Source organism: Neodiprion virginianus, chromosome 1 (assembly GCF_021901495.1).
Source record: "Neodiprion virginianus isolate iyNeoVirg1 chromosome 1, iyNeoVirg1.1, whole genome shotgun sequence".
In the NCBI taxonomy this organism is placed as follows: domain Eukaryota; kingdom Metazoa; phylum Arthropoda; class Insecta; order Hymenoptera; family Diprionidae; genus Neodiprion; species Neodiprion virginianus.
Window position 1 is genome coordinate 24,434,454 of NC_060877.1, and position 21,822 is coordinate 24,456,275.

Consider the following 21,822-nt stretch of genomic DNA (forward strand, 5'->3'; position numbering starts at 1 on the left):
AAAAATTATACCGAACACCGTGCAGGTAAACCCGATGAGGTTACCATTTCAGGGAAAATGAAATTATGCTAAGAAATTTTTCACTTTTGCCCAGCTAGAGTACCCGGTGAGTTACTGTGCCACGATATTACATTACACGATGTACAAGACACACGTACGTTATTCCTGAGAGTTGTTTTTTCTTTATTTTGCACGTGCTTTCTTCTCTGCACGTGACACAAGTTCAAGACTCACACCTCGAAGTACAAAAAGCGTTGGTTCTCCGCTCCGGGAATAACCAATTAGGATAGTTTTTGTACTTGGTAATATTGTTGGTCGGAACCGTTGATGGAAAAACTTCTAAGCTTGTGAAACTTAAATTACACTGGTCGGGAAAAAAATATTTTTCTTCAGCTTCGTGAGATGGTTTCGGTAAATATTACGTTTTCGTGTGTGCTGGATACAAAAATTACTTTCATTTCCCTCAATCGCGTACAGTATTCTTGCAAAATACAGAATTGTTTGCGTAAAAAAAGCATAACGATAATAAAAATACCACCATTTCATCACAATGAACTAAAAAATATTACTTATAAAATTAAACAAACAATTTCTTTGAAACGAAAGAACACCGGTAACACAGATTTGCAGTCAAAAAACTGCGAAAGTTTTTTTATACTGCTTGTAGATTTTCACTCTCTGAAACCAGGAAAAAAGTAAAAATACCGGAAGGTTTTTTGCCGATCTCGTCTTTGCGGTTTCATTCGGCGGCAATTCCTATTCTTGATTCTAAAAATCCTTCCGGCTATTCCGAAAACTCGGCGAGATACGAAGGGCAGCTGCAATGCCAATAAGACCTTGAGAAGCCTCGGGGTGGAATCCGAGTTGTCAAGATGGCTCCGAGATGGCGCTGAGTCTCGGCGATCGTCGGGGCCGAGGGACGAACCGACTTCATTGAGCGCCGCGGCACGGCCACCGATATATCCGAGGATATCCGAGAGTGCCGAAATTCGCCGTTAGCATCGCGGCGGCGACGCGTCTCGGATGCCGTGTGCGTTGACAGCGGTTGCTTTCACTGTTCGCAACACGAAATGACGCCGAGTGCGGTTATCTCCGGCGAGTGAGAGTGCCGGGTTTTAATTTGCGTCATTTACAGTCACGTGGGTGAGTGAACGACGCGACGCGGCGATGCTTCGAAAATAGAACGGACTCGTCCCGAACGGTGCTGCTGACAATGAGCTCTGTGGCGCAGCGGTGATAAGGAGAGGGCGAGGAAAAACAGGCGAAGGACGAACGGAGGCAGGATCCTGGCTCACCGCGAGGTGAGTAGAAAATTGGAACGAGCTGAAGTTTGCCGCTCTTCGTTTGTTCGTCACGATTACCGAGTGTCGCGCTTTCTATAAACGCGGAAATAAACAAACGAACGTCTTCGTTCCGTTCTTTCGGCAATTCTGATACGCAGAGAGTCGTTATCGCTGCTGATTCGCCAGGAGAATTACACACGTGTGCCAGTAGCGATGACGTTTGGAATGGGGGTGAAAATACTAGGGTCGCGATATCGGATTTTCATGAGATAGGTATTTTAAATGCGTAATGTCTAAGCATAGACAAGGCAAAATGTAAAATAGTTAAATAGCTGTGAAAAGTCAAATCAGAGTTGTCAAAATTCTGCCATGTTTCTTACTGATCACTGTTTCTGCGATTCCGTATTACCACTTTCTTTACTCTCTTACGTACCCACATTTTGGTTATCTTGTACGTCGATTTTCTACAAATTTACTTTCACGCGTTTGAAAATTCGGCACTGTGACCGTTCTATTTTCCGATCTTTTTACATTTCTATCGACACTCAAACGGTACCTAGATTTTTCATTATTAGAATTTACTTTTTTTTACTCTGGATTTGAAATGACGAACTTGACACAGTGCGATATATAATTTATATCGCATCGAATATGAATGACGATTAGCACACTGCAAACAACAATTTGTACAAATTGAATAATACACACACGGTAATACGAATAAAACATTATTATACCCGTAATACGTATTGTCAATTCAGTTTTCTCTCATTTCAAGACCCGCAACGATGCGCAAGGATGCGATGGAAGGATTTTTTTTTTTTTACACACAGATGTGTGTCGGGGGCTTACGTAAGTCTCATTCTGTGCCGCATCAAAGCTTTTGTCGAGTAACTGCAGACATGCCGCAGAATGCGAGTTGTACTTTACATCTGTTTTCAAAGCTGTGTCAAACAGGATTACCGAGTGTCGTTTTTTTTTTTTTTCTTTTTATATATAATATATATAAATCTCCCTCAATCTCGAATGGATCAAATGAATACGCGTTATTGTATTTGAAAATATGAGAAGATTTTTGATTTCTCAGCAGCTGGGGTGTAAATAGAAAATTAACGACAAAGACTCGTATGATTTTTACAAATCGGGAATTAACCTGATTCGCCGGTGAAGTGAAGCCTTAAAGATAAGAGTCTTAAACATTTGAAGATGAGAAAGCGAAGCGTAAACTAACACATCGTGCAGACATTTATATCGAAATATTATTCACAAAGGTCAATCGATCATCAAACGAACAAAGAACTGAGAAGTATCCCTTTGAGACTCGAATTTTCAATTCATAACCTTACCCAACGGGGAGATGATCGGCAGCAGCTATCTGAATAAAAAATATTTGTAAAGTATTTTATACGAACAATTGAAGCGCTGTATTACAAAATCAACATGGCCGCCGTTGACACGTTTGGAATTTTATTTCGGCTCTAGGATCATTACCAGCACTTCAGAGGCCTCGATCGCTTCATCGGGCGAAATGAAACGATGGCAAGAATAGCTTAGACGCAATTTTACCTTCGACGAAATCCTGAAAGCCTGAAAAATGCAGCTTTAGTTTGCGGGATTCACTCCTACGTGTGTTGCGTGTAAATAGTCGGCTATGGTTCGTTAGATTCTTGAAGAACGCAACGGGTCTCGTGTATCAGAATAACGCGGTCTCTGGTCCTTTTTTATTTGTATTACTCACTTTACTATGAATTTGTTTGACTAAACGACGTCCGAACAATAAGTGTACGAGTAAATCCACCGCAGTACTTCGCGACGCCTGACGCAAAAATGGAATTGCTTCAAACGCCTTGAACAGGTAATTACGCCGGGATTACGTTGCCTCAACCGTTTACTTGACAGGATCATCTCATTCTCGCCATTATCTGTAGCGTAATAACACGGCTCAGCTAATTACCGCTCACAACTTTCCGTCATTATTTTCACCTCAATGTCATGCAGAAAGTCTGTATAACGGCCAAAATGTCGCCATAAACTATATCTCGGATTCTCGGTTTCTCTCGTTTCGTTGTAACGTAATTCGTACACGCTACTGAACAATTATAGCTTGGAGAGGAACGCGTGACGTCGGGGCGAGTCAAAACTCGGAGCCCCCTAACGTGAAAAATACCAGAAATTGTGGTATAATTTTTTAATTAAAAAAAAAAAAAAAAAATTTCTATCCAAAAATAAATGCATTGAGAAGAAAATGTTTTCAATTTTCGTCTCTTTAATTATAAGTGCAATTTTATTTTCATGATAGAAATGTTTACTTTTAACGTCGGAATTGAGAACCATTTAGTTGGATCGAGCAAATTTCAGTTTATCTAATGAAATAAATTCATTTCTAGCTATTTCTGAAATATTGAATCGATTTTAGATTTTAATATGCGTAGGTATTCGTCAAATACTAATTTGGCTTCAATAAATGTTGATTGCTTCAAATAAGATTCTTTCTTGTCGACTTAATTTATGATTTTATTCCGGTAAAATATTTTATAGGCATTCTGCAATTGATTAGTTTTTGTATACTGAAGAGAATCTTCTTACTCGAAAGAATTCGTCACTTTGTGCCTGCGTTTATAAGAAAAGATTAAGTGAAACGATACTTAATTGAAAATGAAAAATTTCACGAAAGTAAGTAAATTGATATTGTACATATATTAGTCCTCTGAATCTATCGATTTTGTTTTTATCAGTATAACACACCGCAAATAAACAGCGTTTAAATATTAAATTGGGACTATAAAAAGTCAGAACATTCTGTGCCGTGCAATTATTTTCAGTTAAATTTCATCGCACCGAAAGCTTGTCACAATCCAGTTGAATTTTGACAATTTTTCTGGCAGTGTTCTTCCACACTGTGATGACGAAATTATTAGCAGCTGTAATGCGTCAATCGGGAGGGACGTTTAAATATATTTTACCACGACACAGTCAAATGAAATATCAACCGTCGAATAAAATGCTGTACAATAATCTTGGTGTCATTCGCGTTCAGAGACAGTTGCCGTATAATTGCCTGGAACTTTATCAAAAATCCTCATTACTCCTTCTTTCCTGTCTTTTGCATGCGCTGCAGGAAAAAGAATTCCTCGCTCAATATCCAACGCGATATTACAGAGTTAGGTATTTTCAAAAGCAGAGGTTGACCCGAAGCTGCTACTGCTTCAACGACGGCGGAAAGCAATTCGTCACTATTCTCGTTTATTTAAAGTTTCGAAATATCTCTTCGCTCAGACTGACAGATCCGCCGGTCTGTTCGCCCATTTTGCTGCAGTTTCCGGTACTGTCCCTGTTTGGTATTTTCCTCCTCTTGCAAATCCCGAGAGACTTTTCACGCGAAAAACTAAATAACTTTTAGTGCAATCTGAATATACCATTGTCTACGTACAGATCGTACAAAGAGGACATTTTGCAGAAGAAACTTTCCATTTATATTTTAACACTGTATAAATGCAAAGCGACCGAGAAATTCATCTCCAGTCATCGTTCACTTTGCGATACGGTTACACAGATTGTATTCTCGACAGGAAACCATATCACCGCACGAATGTTTTTTTCTGCCTGTACCAGACGATGTTAAAGCTGCAATACTGCGAAACTAAACATAATGTAGCCTGGCTGTGAAACAACTGCACTGTTACGATCAAAATTAGTGGTACATACCATAATATGCATATCATAATATGCAGATATTCGATGGTGTTCAATTTCACTGATTTTTCGAACTCGGTTACCTTGTTTAAAAAAATGTGCTATCAGACTTGATGAATGTCTGCTACTTTGTAATGATACATGCTGCGACTGAGATCTTTTTTTAAACTTCAAAGTGATTCATTTTTACCACCGCAGCGACCGAGTTGTCTGGTCTGCAACCGCGTCTGGTCAGTTTGAGCAAAGGCAGAAGTTCCAGGTGGTTGATTATGTTCGACTAATCTACGTGCGTTTTAACCGCATACTGATTTGTTGCCAGTGATTGTTCCACAAAGAGCGCAAGAATCGCAGTTCGGTTAATATTATAATGCAAGTTGCGAATGCGATGTAACGAGAAATTGAGTGCGTTTTGTGGCTGTTCGTACAGTACGGGGAACATTTTTGAGAAAATCTGTCGGGAATAAAATCGTGAATTGATGTTGAAGATTCTGTTAAAAAGCAGGAGAATAAAATTTAAGTCTCATCTTCAATCGGCCACCGTATGTAAAATGGAACATTTTGTAAGTTATAGAAAATTTTTCTGTAACTGTGTATACCACAGCTCAAAAAATAGACTTTTCTCATCATTCAATATTTGAAAGGAGAAACTCGCTCGGTCACTCAAGTAGACTTTGGTATGAGAGCCGCTGGCCAGACGCCGGTTTCTTTCATATTCGTTTCTTTTTCGTGAATTTATTTTTTCACTTCCGTGCAGAGCAAGATATTACCTAATCGAAGGATGCTGTGCAGGTGTTTCAAGCGAAATAAAGAACTAAACTGCGGGGTGACTGTCCGCTTGAAACAAAAATTCTCATACGTTGATGATATAATATTAAATACGATCTATAATTAATATGTTGAAAAATATTTTTGGATAGTTTTTTTTTTTTTTTATATATTTCTGATACGAGACGGTGTTCCTAATAAACCCAGGCAATTGATGAATTGGCAAGAATATATTGAAGACCGGTCTGTGGTACGATAAAAAATGTGCGGTTTTCACGAATTCCTGTTTCTCGAACCATGCAGAATAAATCGAAATGTTGGAGTCAGGCGACGTTGGATATTTTGATTCATAGCGACGCCGAGTATTACGAAATTGGCGATTATTCTTGTTTTTACACATTTATACATGGAAGTCTTATACATGGGTTTTTGCAAATTTCTCGCGGCTGTGACGTGCATATATGTACTTATCCAAGCGTATTCACCTGTGCGTAGAACGCCTGAAGGCTTTTGACTCATGGCTATTAATGCTCGTCACGCTTAAGCGTATCAGCTACTCCATTTGATCCCCCGCGCAACTACGTGCTCATGGGATTTATCAGCGATCGAAGGCCTCTTTGTCTTGAACCCTTCTCAGAAACCGCTGACAAATTACAATCCATGAGGAAATGTTTCGAGGATCAGTCTTCGGTCGTGGATCGCGTGAGGCGGTGAAACGACATTTGGAAAAATTTCCGACGAGTGTTTTTTTTTTTTTTTTTTTTTTTAGTGCCATCATATCATTTTTGCCCTCCGTTGTAGAACCATAGCGTGACCCGCGATCCCTTTTGCCTCTCTCTCTCTCTCTCTCTCTCTCATTCTTTATTTCTGAGTTTTGATCATTTTCCCGCCAGTACAAACAGCGAAATCTAGTCATCGTATCTCTGTTATCCAACTACGTGAACCGCTGAACTTGTGATCCGTATGTACCCATGTGTAAACTCGTGATGTATGCACGTGTAAGCGGATGCGTTAGACACTAGAGTCAAAACGTCCGGTGGTGCAGCTTTTAGCTACAACAAGGTTGACGTGAAATTTGTTGAAACTTCACACTGCCGCCGCATAGTGTTTCTGTTATATTGGCTTAATTGCCCCCGCAGCTGTTTCTCGAATACGTAAGTTTAACGTATTCGTTGCGAACCAAACTGCGATAGTTACTGTGTCTGGAATCAAATTCGACCCCGCGCGTTGACGGACATGATTAATTTCATTTTCGCGGCTTTGTCGTAAATGCCGCATGAAAAAAAAAAAAAAACAAAACCACGTAAAATTGTCTTCAATTTAACATCTCTCTGTTTGAATTACGCTTTCCAAATCGGGTCAGAGTATAATTCGTATAAGCTATATTTCAACAGGAATGAATTGAAAAAACCAAACTTTCGCGCGTAGAGTTTGAAATTTTTTGAGGTTCGTAAATTCTGGGTTAAAAGTCTTCCAAAATAAGTGAAATTCACGTAACACTAACATCTCGAACTTCCTGTGCAAGAGATTATAAAAGTTTTTAGGAAGTTTGAAACTTTAACGAAAAATCGTAAACGAAGTTTGAAACTAAAGTTCGTATGAAACTTAAAAGAAGATTGTAGACAATCGATCGAAATTTTTCAAACCTTACGACGCAATCTTTTTGTTATTCATTGAATTATATCGCGCAGTGTAGAAAATGACTAATCAAAGAACTGCGAGCTTTGCCAAATCCCAGAAACGTTTAATTCACCGCTAAGTAATCTGTTTAATAATTCGATCATTCGTTCGTTCATTCGTCATTCATTATTCACAAGTCAGCCGCAGTCAAGACAGCCACGTGGGTACCTGGTATTATATTTAATTCCAGCGATACAAGCGCCACAAATTTTCTGACGTCGCGTCGGGTGGACAAGTAAGTCATAAAACATTGCTCTCGGGTTGGATGAAAATTTCTGAGTTATAAGCTGCGGCGTACGCTGCACATGTCAGCCCTTGAATATGAATTAGGCCGTGCAGCGTCTCTCGGGTCGTAACGTTTATCTCTCGCATCGCTAATCATTGCTCCCCAGCCGCGGGGGTGCAACGTGCAATTTTTTATTCATCCCGGACATGTTTTATTCTCAGTCAAGTCAAAGCGGACAGACGTTGGCCGCGCAATCGAGTTTTCACAGCTGTGGGAAATTTTGTTATACGGAACATGACGTGAACGTGCAAACATTGCCGGTCGTCGCCATATTTCCATCAAACTCTGATGTATTATGTATCCACTTTTGTTGTCAATTCCCGTATAACAATTTTGGACTGGGTTTTTATACGCGATTTAGGTATAAAGCAAACATTTTTCCTTTGAAACGTCAAAGAAACGTCTCTCGTTTTTTCACTGCGGTAAGTAATCTTCCCCAATTTCGTGACTATTCTTACTGTACACCAATGAAAATTATTTATTCGACCGCTGTGAAGCTATTGGTTTATACGCGACTGACATACAACTTTCCTCTTTCACTGAAAAAATATTTCACGCAGTTAGTTCTTCGCGACAAATAGATGATCATTTTTTTTTATCCACTTTAATTTTCCAAAAGAATGTCATTCCGTCACGATGCCGAGTCTGTGGGAATGGCAATTTCGCTCGCACCATGTTTTCCCATCGACAGCGGCAATGTGGTTGATCACAAATTAGCGTTATCTGCGGGGCTTCGATTGAATCCCTAACTTGATTTAGCGTATCCTGTGAACGACATTTTGCGCTGGTATAATTCGTCCATTAATTGCCAGTTGCAATGCCTGTTGATGATGAAAAGGAAGTTTGTCTGACAGCCGCCGCCTTTGAGTTAATGTCTGAATGCCTTCCTTTCGTCGTCAGGGATTCTTATCGAGGGGCAAGTTCGCAGCGCATTCTACGATAAGACAATTTGTCTTACTGAAATACTATGCATACACGTGCCTCTGAGGTTTGTGTAAATATTTTTACCGCTGTTTCATGCCGAGATACGGCTTTCTGAAAATCGGAAATCGTCCACACACACCTGATTGTGATAAAGAAGAAAAGGAAAATAGAACTTCACTCTTACTCGTATATAGCAATCGCATTCTTATTACTTCTATCAAACAGCAAATATGTTTTTAAACTGAGCAAATTTTTATTCATTTTATAAAATATACCATTCAATCTCTGATGAAGTTAAGTGGAAAAGTATTTCATAAGACAAATTGAACCGTTTCATAATTTTATGAAAATATTCATTGTCTGAGCGAAGTAACGAAATTATTTTCTTTGATCAAGATTCTTTTTTTCATCAACGTGCGAAATTCCTGGAAATTTTGTAAAAGTTTGTACAAAAACTGCAGTAGATAAAAAAGCTTCGTATTCTACGACTTGTAAGTTTGATCTTAAATTATTTAGCGTAGAGTTTCATCTCATTTTGCTAATTTAAAAAAAAAATCTGATTTGTGTTGCAATTTATATCCCGGGTTCGCAATCCTTTAATTGCAGTACCACGAATGCCTTGATACCCGAAATGCGAAAATGTAATCCTCGTTAAATGACATTTCGTTGTTAAATTCGTGCTCGCTTCAATTAGCACGGTAGCCGCGAAACGATGGCACGCATTTCGAAAATATTTTCCCTGTTATGACGTCATTGATAAATATGTGAGTGCCAATGGGTGTTGGGTGAAAATTTTGTACCGACATTTCTCAACATCAGCTCAATCTGCTCGGTCTCTGGTGGTATAAATCATCCTTTTGTTTTTAATCGTGAGTAATTTTAAAACGCACCTGGATCTGGCAGCCGGCTGCAGCAGATGGTCTAGTTTTGATGAATCATATTTTTAGCACCCGGGAGAAGGAATATCGGCGAACTGACCTCACCTACGCCCGCATGCGTTGCAGATATTTGGTTAGCTGGTGTAGCAGTCGTCGAGGATGGATGATATCTTCTTGATACTTCGTCGCGGGCAGAAACCGGTCCTTTTATCGATCCCGGCAAACGCAGTCTGCCGGCTTTATGCAAAGCCAATAGTGCTTCAGCTCCGGTCAAGTGTTAAAGTTTCAGGGCGTAAGTCACTCGCTTGGAAAACCAGAAAAAACTCTGCGGGAAAAAATCTTCATGTTTCATCGGGCGTGAAAGGTCGAGCAAATATAGGCTCTACTTAGAAACATGTTTCTTGGACCGTGATTCTTTGATTCGTTAAAATGATTCGCTCTTGTTTGCTTTTCGAAAAAAAAAAAACTTTACTTGACGTGAAAGATTGCTCCGCGTTGCTGATTATTTAAGAAACAATTTTTATCGAGGTTGAACTACTTTCATTCAACGGAGACGTGCCAAAGAAATAGCTTTACAAGCTGTGATAACAAATTTTACCAATTTTAAGAAATCGTACACTGCTTACAGCCTCTGAAGATATGTTTTCTGCTGTGTAGGAATTTCGAGAAAATATGGAAAATGTACTCTTCCGTGGTAATTTTCGTATGTCATGGCACTGTTTAGAAACATCTAATCGTATACCATGCACTTACTGCACTCACGCATTGAATACACTATCGAAGAGTACTTCATTGCAGGTTTTCATTCCGTATTTTAACGGCTGCAAAATTGTGACCTTGTCTTTCGATGAAACTCGATAATTTTCATACCGTGACCGCGACATTCGTGCAATTGCGATAACTGATGATTATCTATCACGCGAGCTACTTTCGCAAATAGGTAACAGAGAATGTGGCGCCTTTCGGATTCCAAGAATCGTATAAAACTTATTGTTAGCCCGCTCACCAAAAGCAGGGTTATTAACGCCGGCACGGATGATTGGCGTAAGACTTAGATTTCGGTGAAAGTGCAAAATTTAATGTAAGAACCTGACGCGGAAAGAAACTTGTCGACTTGTCATCGCGTGTTAATGGTACGGAAAGAATTAGGTTGGCGAAGAGTAGATTGCGCATTCTTCACCGTGAACTCCAGTCCATTTAGACTTGAACGTTAGATCTAACGAGCTAGACTCTCCAGTTTTGCGTTTGATGAGATTGCAAAATCCACGAACCCCTTGTACAATCAAAAGTCACCCATTCCATACAAGACATTACGAGAATGGTGTAACATCATGCATCCATCCATCGTCCTTAAAGCAGATTAAAATCATGATGGAGAGTCTAATTCTTTACGGTGCATCTCGCAGCATTCTTCACCCATATACACAACACAGAGAATGATCATGGCGGACTGCGCAGGCTCAGGATTGAAAAGGATTGAAGATGCAGAAAGGTGAGGACCAAATATCGTGTGGGGTTGAAGCGTTGAAAGCCACTACCGAATCGATCTTCGCCGCAATTGAGGTACCTACCCAGTTTACGGTGCAGTCGCAAATTACCCGATTTCACAGCACGCGTTCGTGAAGTCCCCATAGAGAGACGGTGAGTGAGTCCCTTAGGCCTTCGGTACACCGCTGTTTAGGATCATTGTCATCGCCAGGCGACACCTGCCTATGTAATTGGGTTTAACGAGGTGTTCGATCCAGAATCATGGTATCACCGCACATCTCTGCGACACCGAGCTAGGCGGCATAGACAGTTATTACGCCGACCAAACCTTACGAGGGTGAAATCCGCGAGTCTCCAGTTTCCGGACTTTCATCCCACGGCGAATCCTGATTGTTATACTGATTGTCGCAGTTAGGGTCGTTTAATACCTCGTTATCGAGTATCTCGTTGGCCGAGTTTCCGTAGCGGGAGGAAAATCGAATGCTTTTACCCCATGATGAAAGTTTTACCTGCACTCTCAAACTCTGCTGAATTATTTATCTACCCTTATTTCATAGGATTATGTCTATATCACTTTGTCTCCTTTTTCTCCTCGTGTAACAAATTACTATTCCAGTTCTTCTCCCCAACGTTGCGTGGGTTTCGTCGATATACCCTTGACGTAACATTTTTTCCGGTTTGTTATTGATCGGCAGGCAGTTTACCGTACGGACAGCCATCAAGTTGACGGATATTTTATCACGAACTTACGGAGCAGGTTGACCGCAGATTCACCCTCTGCCACTTCCATCTGCAACGGGTAAACATCCGCTGCAGTGCAACAAAGTGGTACGAGTTACGGTGGTATGTCAGTCTTTAATAAGATTGTGCAATTACGTACTCCAGAAGTTGGTAATTGCCACCTTGAACGTGCATCCTTCGGTCCCTCGGGACATCTCGAGACGCTGGTCCTTTATAACCATCGGAGTTAGGAACTTTGTCTCAAGACTGTTACCTCGAATTTCAATTAAGGAAGTGCTTATACTTCGCTACGGTGCCGGGACCTGCACCTACGCTTGTCCCATTTACCTCAACTACAATCCCCTGCGCCTGTGTTCACGTCGCTGTTAGGAATTTGCGGAACCTGGCGTCCGGTTTTCGTTCGAGGATAAAGGAGCGGGTAATATGCGCTGCTCGACTGCCGCAGGATAGGCCGAAGGCACGTGCACGTGTGTGAAGAAATAATGCGTACGAACGTACAGCATGTGTGTATAAACACACGGAGGAAACGCCCTCTTTGTTTATACCAGGAAAATTTGAAGTTAGTCATTAGCCTTCGTACCGGATGCGGAAATGACCGAGCCTCATTTATCCTCAAAATTAATTGCGGCTTCATGAATCCGCTGCTGATACTCCCTAGCTTGGTCAACTTCCCTCTTGCCATGCTTCAATACTCCAGTCCTTAACATCGTCGGAACGGAAGAGAGAATGTCATTCCGCAAACACGATTCACCGTTCAACTGGATGTATTATGTAAAAGGGTTCGCGATACCATTCATTATACTTTTCATCAACTCTTTCTCGTGTCACGTAACGAAGCCCACTGCGAAATTTCCCAACTTCTCACTTCTTCAGCAACGACCGATCCCCCTTCAGCTTTCCACGGATCGTTACCCAAACGTCTTTCCACGCGTCGTTATAACCCTGAATATTTTTTCAATCCGTACCTACATCGATCCGACTGAACACTAGCTGCTGCCGGTCATGCATCGGAAAGTTTCATCACCAACGACACACCGGGTGCTCATACGCGACCGTCCCCGTTCTCCATGGCCGGATCATCCGGTCAATGGTCAATGGTCATTCGAGGTCTCCGCGTAACCCTGCGAAAAGCTGGGTCACGGGGACCAATAAAACCCCCGTGGGACTCCCGAGGTTGGGAAGTTGTGCCGAAACACGAGCGGCTACGCCGAGAAGGTCGATGCGTTTGCATCTACGTCATTTCGGGGAGTCCCAGGTGGCCGATGTCTCCCGGTGCCGAGGGATCGGAAAAATTCATCCGGTTCTCCGGTTTATTGGATGAGAAAAATTGCGCCATTGCAGCACGTGCAGCTCAGCCAAAATCAGACAAATATTTTCGTTTGGAACGGAGGTGCGTAAAAGGCACCAGGCTTCGGATGATTGATTTCCCGCGTCGCGATCCCAGTTGATGCGATTTTTTCATCGGTGTTTTCTCACACGTGTCTTATTGAGAGGATTGCGCGGCGGTGGTTTTTTTTTCAATGTTATGCCAACGGATTGAATATCGGTACGTACCAGCTGTGGCCATTAATTGTGGCCATATTCATTACGAGTAGTCTGTGGTCGTGGCCACGAACGAGAAAAAGATTCTTTCGTCTACGTGAACACTGATTTTTAAACAATATACCAGCTGTACGAAGTATCGAAAACTCGACTGGTCGGAAACTTGCTCAAAGTTGGATCTTAGTACAAGTTGAATCCATTAAAAATCAAATTAATGAATACGGAATTTTCTAAAAGTGACGACAAATGACGTCCAATTATTACTAATGTCACATTTTGCTGTCGCAATTGTCTTGTCCTGCGGTACGCAAACTTTTCAGTCGATGATTTGAGCGTCTCGATATCTGTTGGTCGATTTTGCGGCAGATAGGCTGTTGTACAAAAAAAAAAAAATAGTGAATTTTCGTCAAGAACTTTTCTGACACGGTAATCTCAGAAAAGTTTCACCATCGTGCTGAGACGTTGCAATGATTTCGCGTTTATTTGAAAGCGTCGATTCAATTCCGGCGTGACTGAAATATCACGAAGAATTGAAATAAGAAAGTTGTCGAGTGGAAGGGACAAAAGTTCGCACCCATGGTCCGGGCTTTATGCGCGGAGCTTGCAGCCGTAGGAACTTTAAGCACCTACAATTCACTTGCTCGCGTTGAGCTTTGCCAAGGAAGGAAAGTCTTGCGCATGAAAAAGGAGCGTGATTGTAATACGATTCAGTTCGGTTCGGTTCGGATCGATTCGCCGTCCCCAAGCCGTCAAAACCTGGCATTTCGGTTGCAGGAACTTTTGAATAAACTTTCGATCAATTTTTCACCAGCCGACAGAGACGAACCGGGATCGTCTCGGCGAAAAATCCATTCGTATATAGGCTTCTTTCCCTCAAACTCCCTCTGTTATATTTCCGCGCGAATTTAACCGTGGAAATATAATTTCCTCGTGTTTGACCGTCGAGATTTTCGGGTTTGCCGCGAGGGTGTCGCGTATCGCAAACCCTCAAATCCGGGGGATGCATAATTTACATGTTTCTCGCGTTTCACCGATCGACGCCCGTGTTACGACACCTTCATTCGGCCCAGAATTTCCCCCTTATGAAAAGTCCCTTTTACCGCTTCAAATCTTTTTCAGAAACGTCGCCGATCCGCCTTTTTTCAATGACAAAAATTATAATTAATCGGATCCTTTGATAGCCATTCATCTATGTTCTATTCTTCTTCCGATACCACGCGAATGACACAATCGAGCCAATGGCGCGACATTGCAGACGCAATACGTCCGTCTATCAAGATAATATTATTCTCGATGGTAGTTACTGGGATACGAACGGCAGACTTCGAGTACGGAACTTGAATTGAAATGCGTGGATTAAGCGTGGATATACGAAACCGATAACGCTGCGTAATCTTTCGAATTCGTAAACAGCGTGAAGATGATCGTAAAACAATTTTTTGGGTCGCGTATTCGATCTGTTATATACGAATATATGATTGATCGATTGTAAAGAATTTTCGTAGATACTTATTGCCTTTATACTTTAGGCGTGAGACGGTTGAAAAATCTTCAAGAAGTTCCAGAAGCACCCGAAGAGAATGAACAAATAAATAAATGGTAATTGCTGATTTTGCATTTGAATTTGTAACATTAAACGGAGGAAAGCCGCTGCAAATGGTACGATTATAATACAGAGCTGATATATAATGCATAACATTTACTTATCCGCTGAATTAATTTTCTTGTAAAACTTTTTCTTCCTCGTCTTCAGATCCAGAAAATTTTTTATTAAATGGTTGCGAATATTTCTGGAGAAGGAGAGGGAAAAAATAATAAGAAACGAAACGAAAGAAAAAGAAAACCCAAGGCTGAACCGTTACTCACGCATTTTAACTAAGCAGCCGGCGTAATCATTCTTGCGTTTCAGATTTACAAGTTCTCCGTAGGTACTTTAAGCAAGGATTTCTAATTACCAACGAATTATAACCAGTGGCGCCTCGAAAAACGAAACCACGCAGACTCGTGACGGTGAAATGTTTTATTTTCTGTTCTCTTTTTTCGTACAATAACAGAACGAGAAACTGCGATGGTATAATCCTCAAATGGTTAAAAAGTTTGAGATTACAAGAACGTTTCTCGTAGATTTAGCTATGCTTTATATATCACATATGATTGCTGGTAGTATTTGAGAGTATTGCTTGTACTGCTGCATTTGTGAATAATTCTTTTAATAAATTTAAATTATTTCGCGGTTCGAAATCTTGTCCCTAATACAGAATTATTGTAATTGAAACAAGTAACAAGTATCTCTTGCAATTAGATTTGAAAATAATCAATATTTCAATTTCACATTCGTTATATTACCGCGGTAGTCACAATTTGTAATAAACAATTATGGGTTGTATTGACGTTACCGATCACGTGACAGTCAGATGCGTGTCACATTTGATTTCGCCGTTTCCGGTTTTCCGATAAGAGGTCACGTCCATGGTCTTACCTCAATTATTGCGTCATTGGTTAAAATTATCAGCAGTGCGCTTCCCTTTGAACAGTCTGATCACGAAGAACGTTGGCCAGATGTTGAAACATCCTTTGCAATAGAAATTATTATTCTTGGACACGTGAAGATTTTCGATACCGCGCTATTTTTAATGAAGATATACCGTGCAAAAAAAATCTAGCGTCCATGCTGACTTCTAAATAAAAATGATTCGAACCTTGACCCAAATCGCAGAAAAATTCGTTACGTGTATACCTAATTACAGCAGATTTATTTCACGTCAATTATCGGAATATCGATATTCGCTCAAATACCCAAGGAACTAATTAGAGTTTCAGACCGGAATGTTACTTCGAGTTATTTTGGTGATCTCGGCGTTGTTTAGACGAGATTTACGAGTTGGCAAACTTCGGAAGTTGAACGTGATCCTGGGTGTTTCTAGCCGGAAATGTTATCACGCGAGTTTTCTTCATTACGCTGTTGAGTATCCATCATGTGGCTGCAGCTGCTCTTTTAGCTACTTCAGTCTGCTAGGTACTTTTCTTAACATCTAGCCAGGTAGAACATACGCTGCAGCTTAACAAACTGTAGAGGAAAACTAGCATTTTTTATTGCAAAACTCGCTAATGGCGTTTACAAGAAAAACAAAAAAAAAAAGAAGTAAAAGAATTGTAATGAGTGAAGTTTTCCATCACTTGGTAACGTTATCGTAACGATTCATGCTGAGGAAAACCGTTATTTCGTGATATCGGAATTGTCTGAAATTCAGGAAACCGTAATGAAACAAAACACTTATACTCAGAGATCTTAGTTACTTAAAAATCATTGTTAAATTTAACTTAGGTAAGAAAATACTGATTTGTTCCCCAATGTCTCGTTACGATATCGTTACTAACTTCAACATCGTAGTTTTCCAAAGAACCGTTTATCGTCTTCTGGAATATATTGTAAAATTCTTCACAGCAAGTAATTATGCCAACTTGCAGTGGATAAGCGACAGCAGACTATAAAAACAAAAAAAAAAAAAAAACTGAGATCTTGATGCAACTTGACCCCAAACAGGGAAAAGTGCGACTATTTTACTCTGGTCTCTGATGCGGAAGAAATCGTTTCGTCTGGAGAACTGTTCCGTCTGTACTTCTGGTTTTCAATTTACCTTTATTGCGAATCCCATTCAATGGCAGACGTAGAAAATCACGCGATATCAGCCGATGTGCATGACACTTGAGTGGATATTCGAGTGAGCCAGACGGGACACGGCTAGCTTCCACCTTTCTATTATTTTCGCCTTTTTGCTCATCACAATCGATTCCAGAGTTCACCACCGCATCGCTGCAGACGACGCTGCTGCTTATCTGCACACAAGAGACTACTTTAGCAGTATTCGTTCGGTATCCAACCTTAACGCGGTTCTCCGTACATTCGAACAGAATCTCGTCACGTCGCCGATTATCCCTCAATTTTACTACATCCGTTGCTCGTTATGAACAGTTCCTTTTCCATAGCTTCGGATCAAGAATGCCAAGTTCGTACGTTCGTGGAATCAACACATCGCCGACTTTAATTCTGCCCCATGAATGTCGGGTCTGACACCGAATCGCCACAACGTGTGTTTCAACAACCAAGCAAAATCCACAGGCTTATCTTCACATCGATGACGTCCGAAACGAGGCCGACTTAATTGCTGCTACCCACGGCATTCGCCAGATCTTGTCGACTAGCTCCCATCAAAAGCACAAAAGTGACATTTGCCACTCGAAACACGGTGAGAGCGGCGAAAAAGGCGCTGAATCCTGTGAGTGTCTGGTTCACCCTGAACTTGCGTTACGATGGTATCATTCCTGCGATCAGGTCGTTAACAGGAATTTAAGCTTGCGTCAACCGAACAAACAAATATTAAATGGATAGTCCGTGAATTCGTCTTTGTCGCGCTCTATGAAATTGCGCTTTGTACTGCCTTCCCGGACACATCGTGGCTAACTCGAACCACCTTTGTCAGACCAAATGCAAAGCAGGTGAATACCAAGGATCAGCGATCTTAGCTCCGCTTGTGGATGGACGGGATCTTTTGTGGTATCAAAATAACAGATCGAATCTGGCACTTTGCTGGATCCCATTTTGTACTATGCCAGAATCACCGGCGTCGTTGGCATATCTTTTAAGACCTAACACCTCGCTGTGATGCATAATCCAAAGCGAAACGCCGTTCGGGTTTCTTCTTTGAGAAACGCGGTATAATGTTACGTCTCACTCGAGACTCTCTTATGCTCCTCGAGATTTAGGAGTGAGACTTACGTGTGCATGAGACGTGCTTAACACATCGCGGGGATCAGCGTTACGCAAATGTTGTGAACGCACCTCATATTCACCGTTAAAAAAAAAAAAAAAACCGGGAAAATTTATACCACAAAGAAAGAGATCCGGTTTTTGAAACGCAATTAAATATTACGTCTAATTTTTTTAGGCTTGCGGAGTGTTGCACGTGAGCTAATCATAACGATCATCTCTCCATCAGGTCATGTCAGTATCACTTACGACAATCAGTTATTATTCATAGGTATATATTATATACTCGTGCAACGTGACTGGCGGTGTTAATAAACGAGAATGGCAAAGTGCTGCTAGACGAGATAAGTGCAGCAGAAAACATTGTGCACTGTTAGAAAAATTTTCTTTCGACTTCTATGGACTATAATTTGGTGTCAAGCCGACAATATCAGATGTCAACCCAACACCATTGGATCTAAATTTAATACCATTTGGTGTTGAATTTTCAAGTTCACCGTAAAGTTGTTCAACAGTGTTCCACAATTTTTATCAATTTTATTATCAACCATTTTCACAGTGTGAAATCCGAACAAGAATCCAGAGTCGGCAAAAAATTCTTGCGCGTTTCTTCAAATTCAAATCCACTCCGTTTTGTCAACTACCAGTGTACCAACTACTCTTGATACATTTTGCATTTCGCGTACACCCTAGTATCCTGAAATGTAAATGAAGAGGTGATTTCTTTGATGATTGTGATTTTTCAATCCTCTCGACTTGCTAAAAACCAGCAAAGTTCAACACCATTGAGTACATAATTCGCATTACCGCAACATCGGTCGGTCCGATTCCGATATTACTGCAGGCTTCGGAACAACTTCGGGTATACTGCTGACTATTCCCAGAACTTGTTAGCCAAATCGTTTCTGCACCTGAAGTGTAACGTGAAGAGACCCGAAAGGTCTCAGCGAGCCGTTCGCTCCGGCGGAATTCCCGGGTGTTGTCCCGACTTCTGACGATTTTCAATTTTGGCTCATACCCAAGTGTTACGGCATCGTCGATTACATGCACATACACGGCTGGATGTGCCGTATGACACACAGCTATACGCAGGTATAACCGGAGATCCGTTCCAACCCTTTCGCAATTCAGCGAATAATACGACTCAGCGCAGCGAATCTGCAGCTGCACCAATCCCATCATACGGTCTCTGTGTGAAGAAGCGTATACGTATTTATATTATTATTGTTGTTGTTGTTCTTGTTACGATTGTACACGGACGTGTGCGAATAACACGCGACAACGGCGAACCGTTCTTGTATTGTTGAGAAAATTATACCTTTCAATTGCTCGTCGGCAGCTGTTATTCCCTCGGGGGTGATACGTTCGTTTTTCGATTTCAATGTACCTGCGAAATTGTTCGACAAGCGTGTATTTTATGGAATTGAATTTGACGATGCTGTTGGTGCATGGTGGTGGTGGTGGTGGTGGCGCAGGGTGGAAATTTCACGTGCCTCATACCGGAAATCGTATAACCCTGCGACCGAGTGCAACGTGCGGTCGTTAAACATTTATTATAACTCGCCGATTTCGAAGCATCATATCCCGCAACCGCGTATTTTCAGGTGGAGGAATGAAAACGGACGAGCGTGAGAAAAAAACGACGATAAAAAGGTCGTCGTAAATTTCGACCAGATTGCTCGATTCAACGGAAGTCTGGACTTGACGGTCTTGCCCGCGATAACTGTTCGGGGTTTATCCGCTGTTCCAGCCCTTTCATTGGTACGCGTCCCTTCGGATGCGGGGTGAAAAGCGCTGCTGCGACTCGAAGCTGCGAGAATCCGTTGGGTTTATACGGAGCCGCTGGGTGAGGGCTCATTTTGCATTCGTGTTATAAGGCTGACCCGTCACTCGCAACAAAAGCGAATTCCGCGCGGTGCTGAAAACCCCTTTAGAAATTTCTACGACACCGTTTGAACGAGGCGAAGTGACGTTCAGGACCTTCCGAATCGGTTACGCAACGGACGCGAATTATCAGCAAGCCTCGTAGCACGGATAAATATTTCACTTTCGATCTAGGTATGCAGGTCACTCCGCGGGTTAAGCAGACTTTCGACTTACCATGGAAATCGGAACTTGTCAAAAAGGAGGCAATCGGCGATCTGAATCAGCGTTAGAAGATATCGAGGGGAAAACTTGCTGGACACTCAAAACAACTCCGTTCAAAAGTGCCGTCTGTAGATTCCGAATACGATTTCATGAATTTCAAATACCCGTTGGAAAGAGCCTCGAACCGCGACTCAACGTGACTTCAAGTGAATTTCGGAGACGGTACTTCGACGTACTTTTCTCTTGAATTTACAGTAATCCACAATGCTGAAAAAAACAATTTCTCATGATCTCAAGATGCAATGTGTAACATATTGGTTCTTTCACTGTGACAAATTTTTTGTCATCGTATCGTGTACGATACTTGTTGAAATTTGGCTTGAATTCTTCAGAACTGAGGTGATCTGCCTGTAGTGGTGTAACCATTTGGATCCATCCAAGTAGCCCGAAGATGATGGTATTACATGTTTGTACAGGACCTTGGAGTGAAGAGGGTCACGTATTCGGCTCGAGGAAGGGAACTTTTGAATCACCTTTCTGTTCCAAGTGCTCTTTTTTTTCATTTTATTCTTTACCTCGTATCGCATTTACGTCACGTTACATACGCGTGTCTGTCGACTGACGCCGTATTTTCAGACATTGAATTAAAAACTACAGAATCAAAGTCACCGCGGGAACTGAAGTTGTTATCTTCTGAAATTTCATACGAATATACGGAGACACGTACAATAAGAGAACGAAATTGTCAGCAGGTACAATACACCTAATCATGTATTCTGATTCGAAATCAGATGCCCTCAACGAATAGTGGATGAAAAATAATTTGCAACCCAAAACGTACGCTGCGTGACTTTTCGAAATTGAGACCAATGACGTCTTCGTGCAAGGTCCTTAGAGACACGAGGAAAAAATCGATGACGAAACTACGAGGTGATATGACACAAGTATCCTATGGTCAATACAAACGGTTACAGGGACACCGTGTAAACAGGTTGAAACGAATGAAGTAGGCAGCATCAGAAGAGAGGGGAAGAAAGAGAGAGGATGAAGAGGTGGGGGAGGGACGGAGGAGGGGAAAATACACGTAAAGCTAGTCAAGACAGAGTAAGATGAGTCCGCTGTTGATGGTTGAAAAACGGTGATAATTCATTACTACTTCGAGCTATGCATACAACGAATAATCGGCTGACCAATGCTAAACCGGGAGTGAAAGCACCGCCGGGGAAGGAGATTCTCGTGCCATTGCTAGACGCGAATTACGTCGAATGCCAGAGGCTCGAGTCTCGTCAGTCTGTCGCTGGCCTCTGCGCGACGTGGTTCGCGTTCTTCTGGGTCCGTATCGATGGTTGGACGTCCGTGTTCTCCAATCGTCACGTGCGCGAATCCTTTCTATTACCTAGTTGTCGGTCTGTGCTAGTTGAATTTTGTCTAAGGTTTGCGAACGTGATGGGTTACAAAAACATTGGGGAAAAAGACTCCGGTTGGTAGTCGAAGGTCCAAGATTTACAGACTCAACGAGTCGTCTTCTGGCTTCGTAAACTAATCCGGACGCTTCTTTCGAAAGGTCAGTGTCACGGCTTTGATATCTTGCCTCAGATTTACTATCGCGGATTATTGTAGTTACGTCATGTGGACAAATCTCGGAGCGAATGCATACTACACACTTTTTTGTTCAACGTTTTTTTT

General features: G+C 41.5%; 1 protein-coding gene across 2 annotated transcripts in view; it reads left to right on the forward strand.

Annotated features, from left to right (window-relative positions):
* Positions 1–987: 987 nt before the first annotated feature.
* The window catches only part of LOC124310174 (beta-1,4-N-acetylgalactosaminyltransferase bre-4-like), a 113,867-nt gene continuing 93,032 nt past the window's right edge, over positions 988–21,822 (forward strand). The window contains exon 1 of one of the 2 annotated variants that reach the window (XM_046773952.1): positions 988–1,301. The gene's annotated coding sequence lies outside the window, so the exon portion shown is untranslated. Of the gene's footprint in view, positions 1,302–21,407; positions 21,701–21,822 lie in introns of those variants that run through there. The other variant, XM_046773945.1, reaches the window with a different exon arrangement.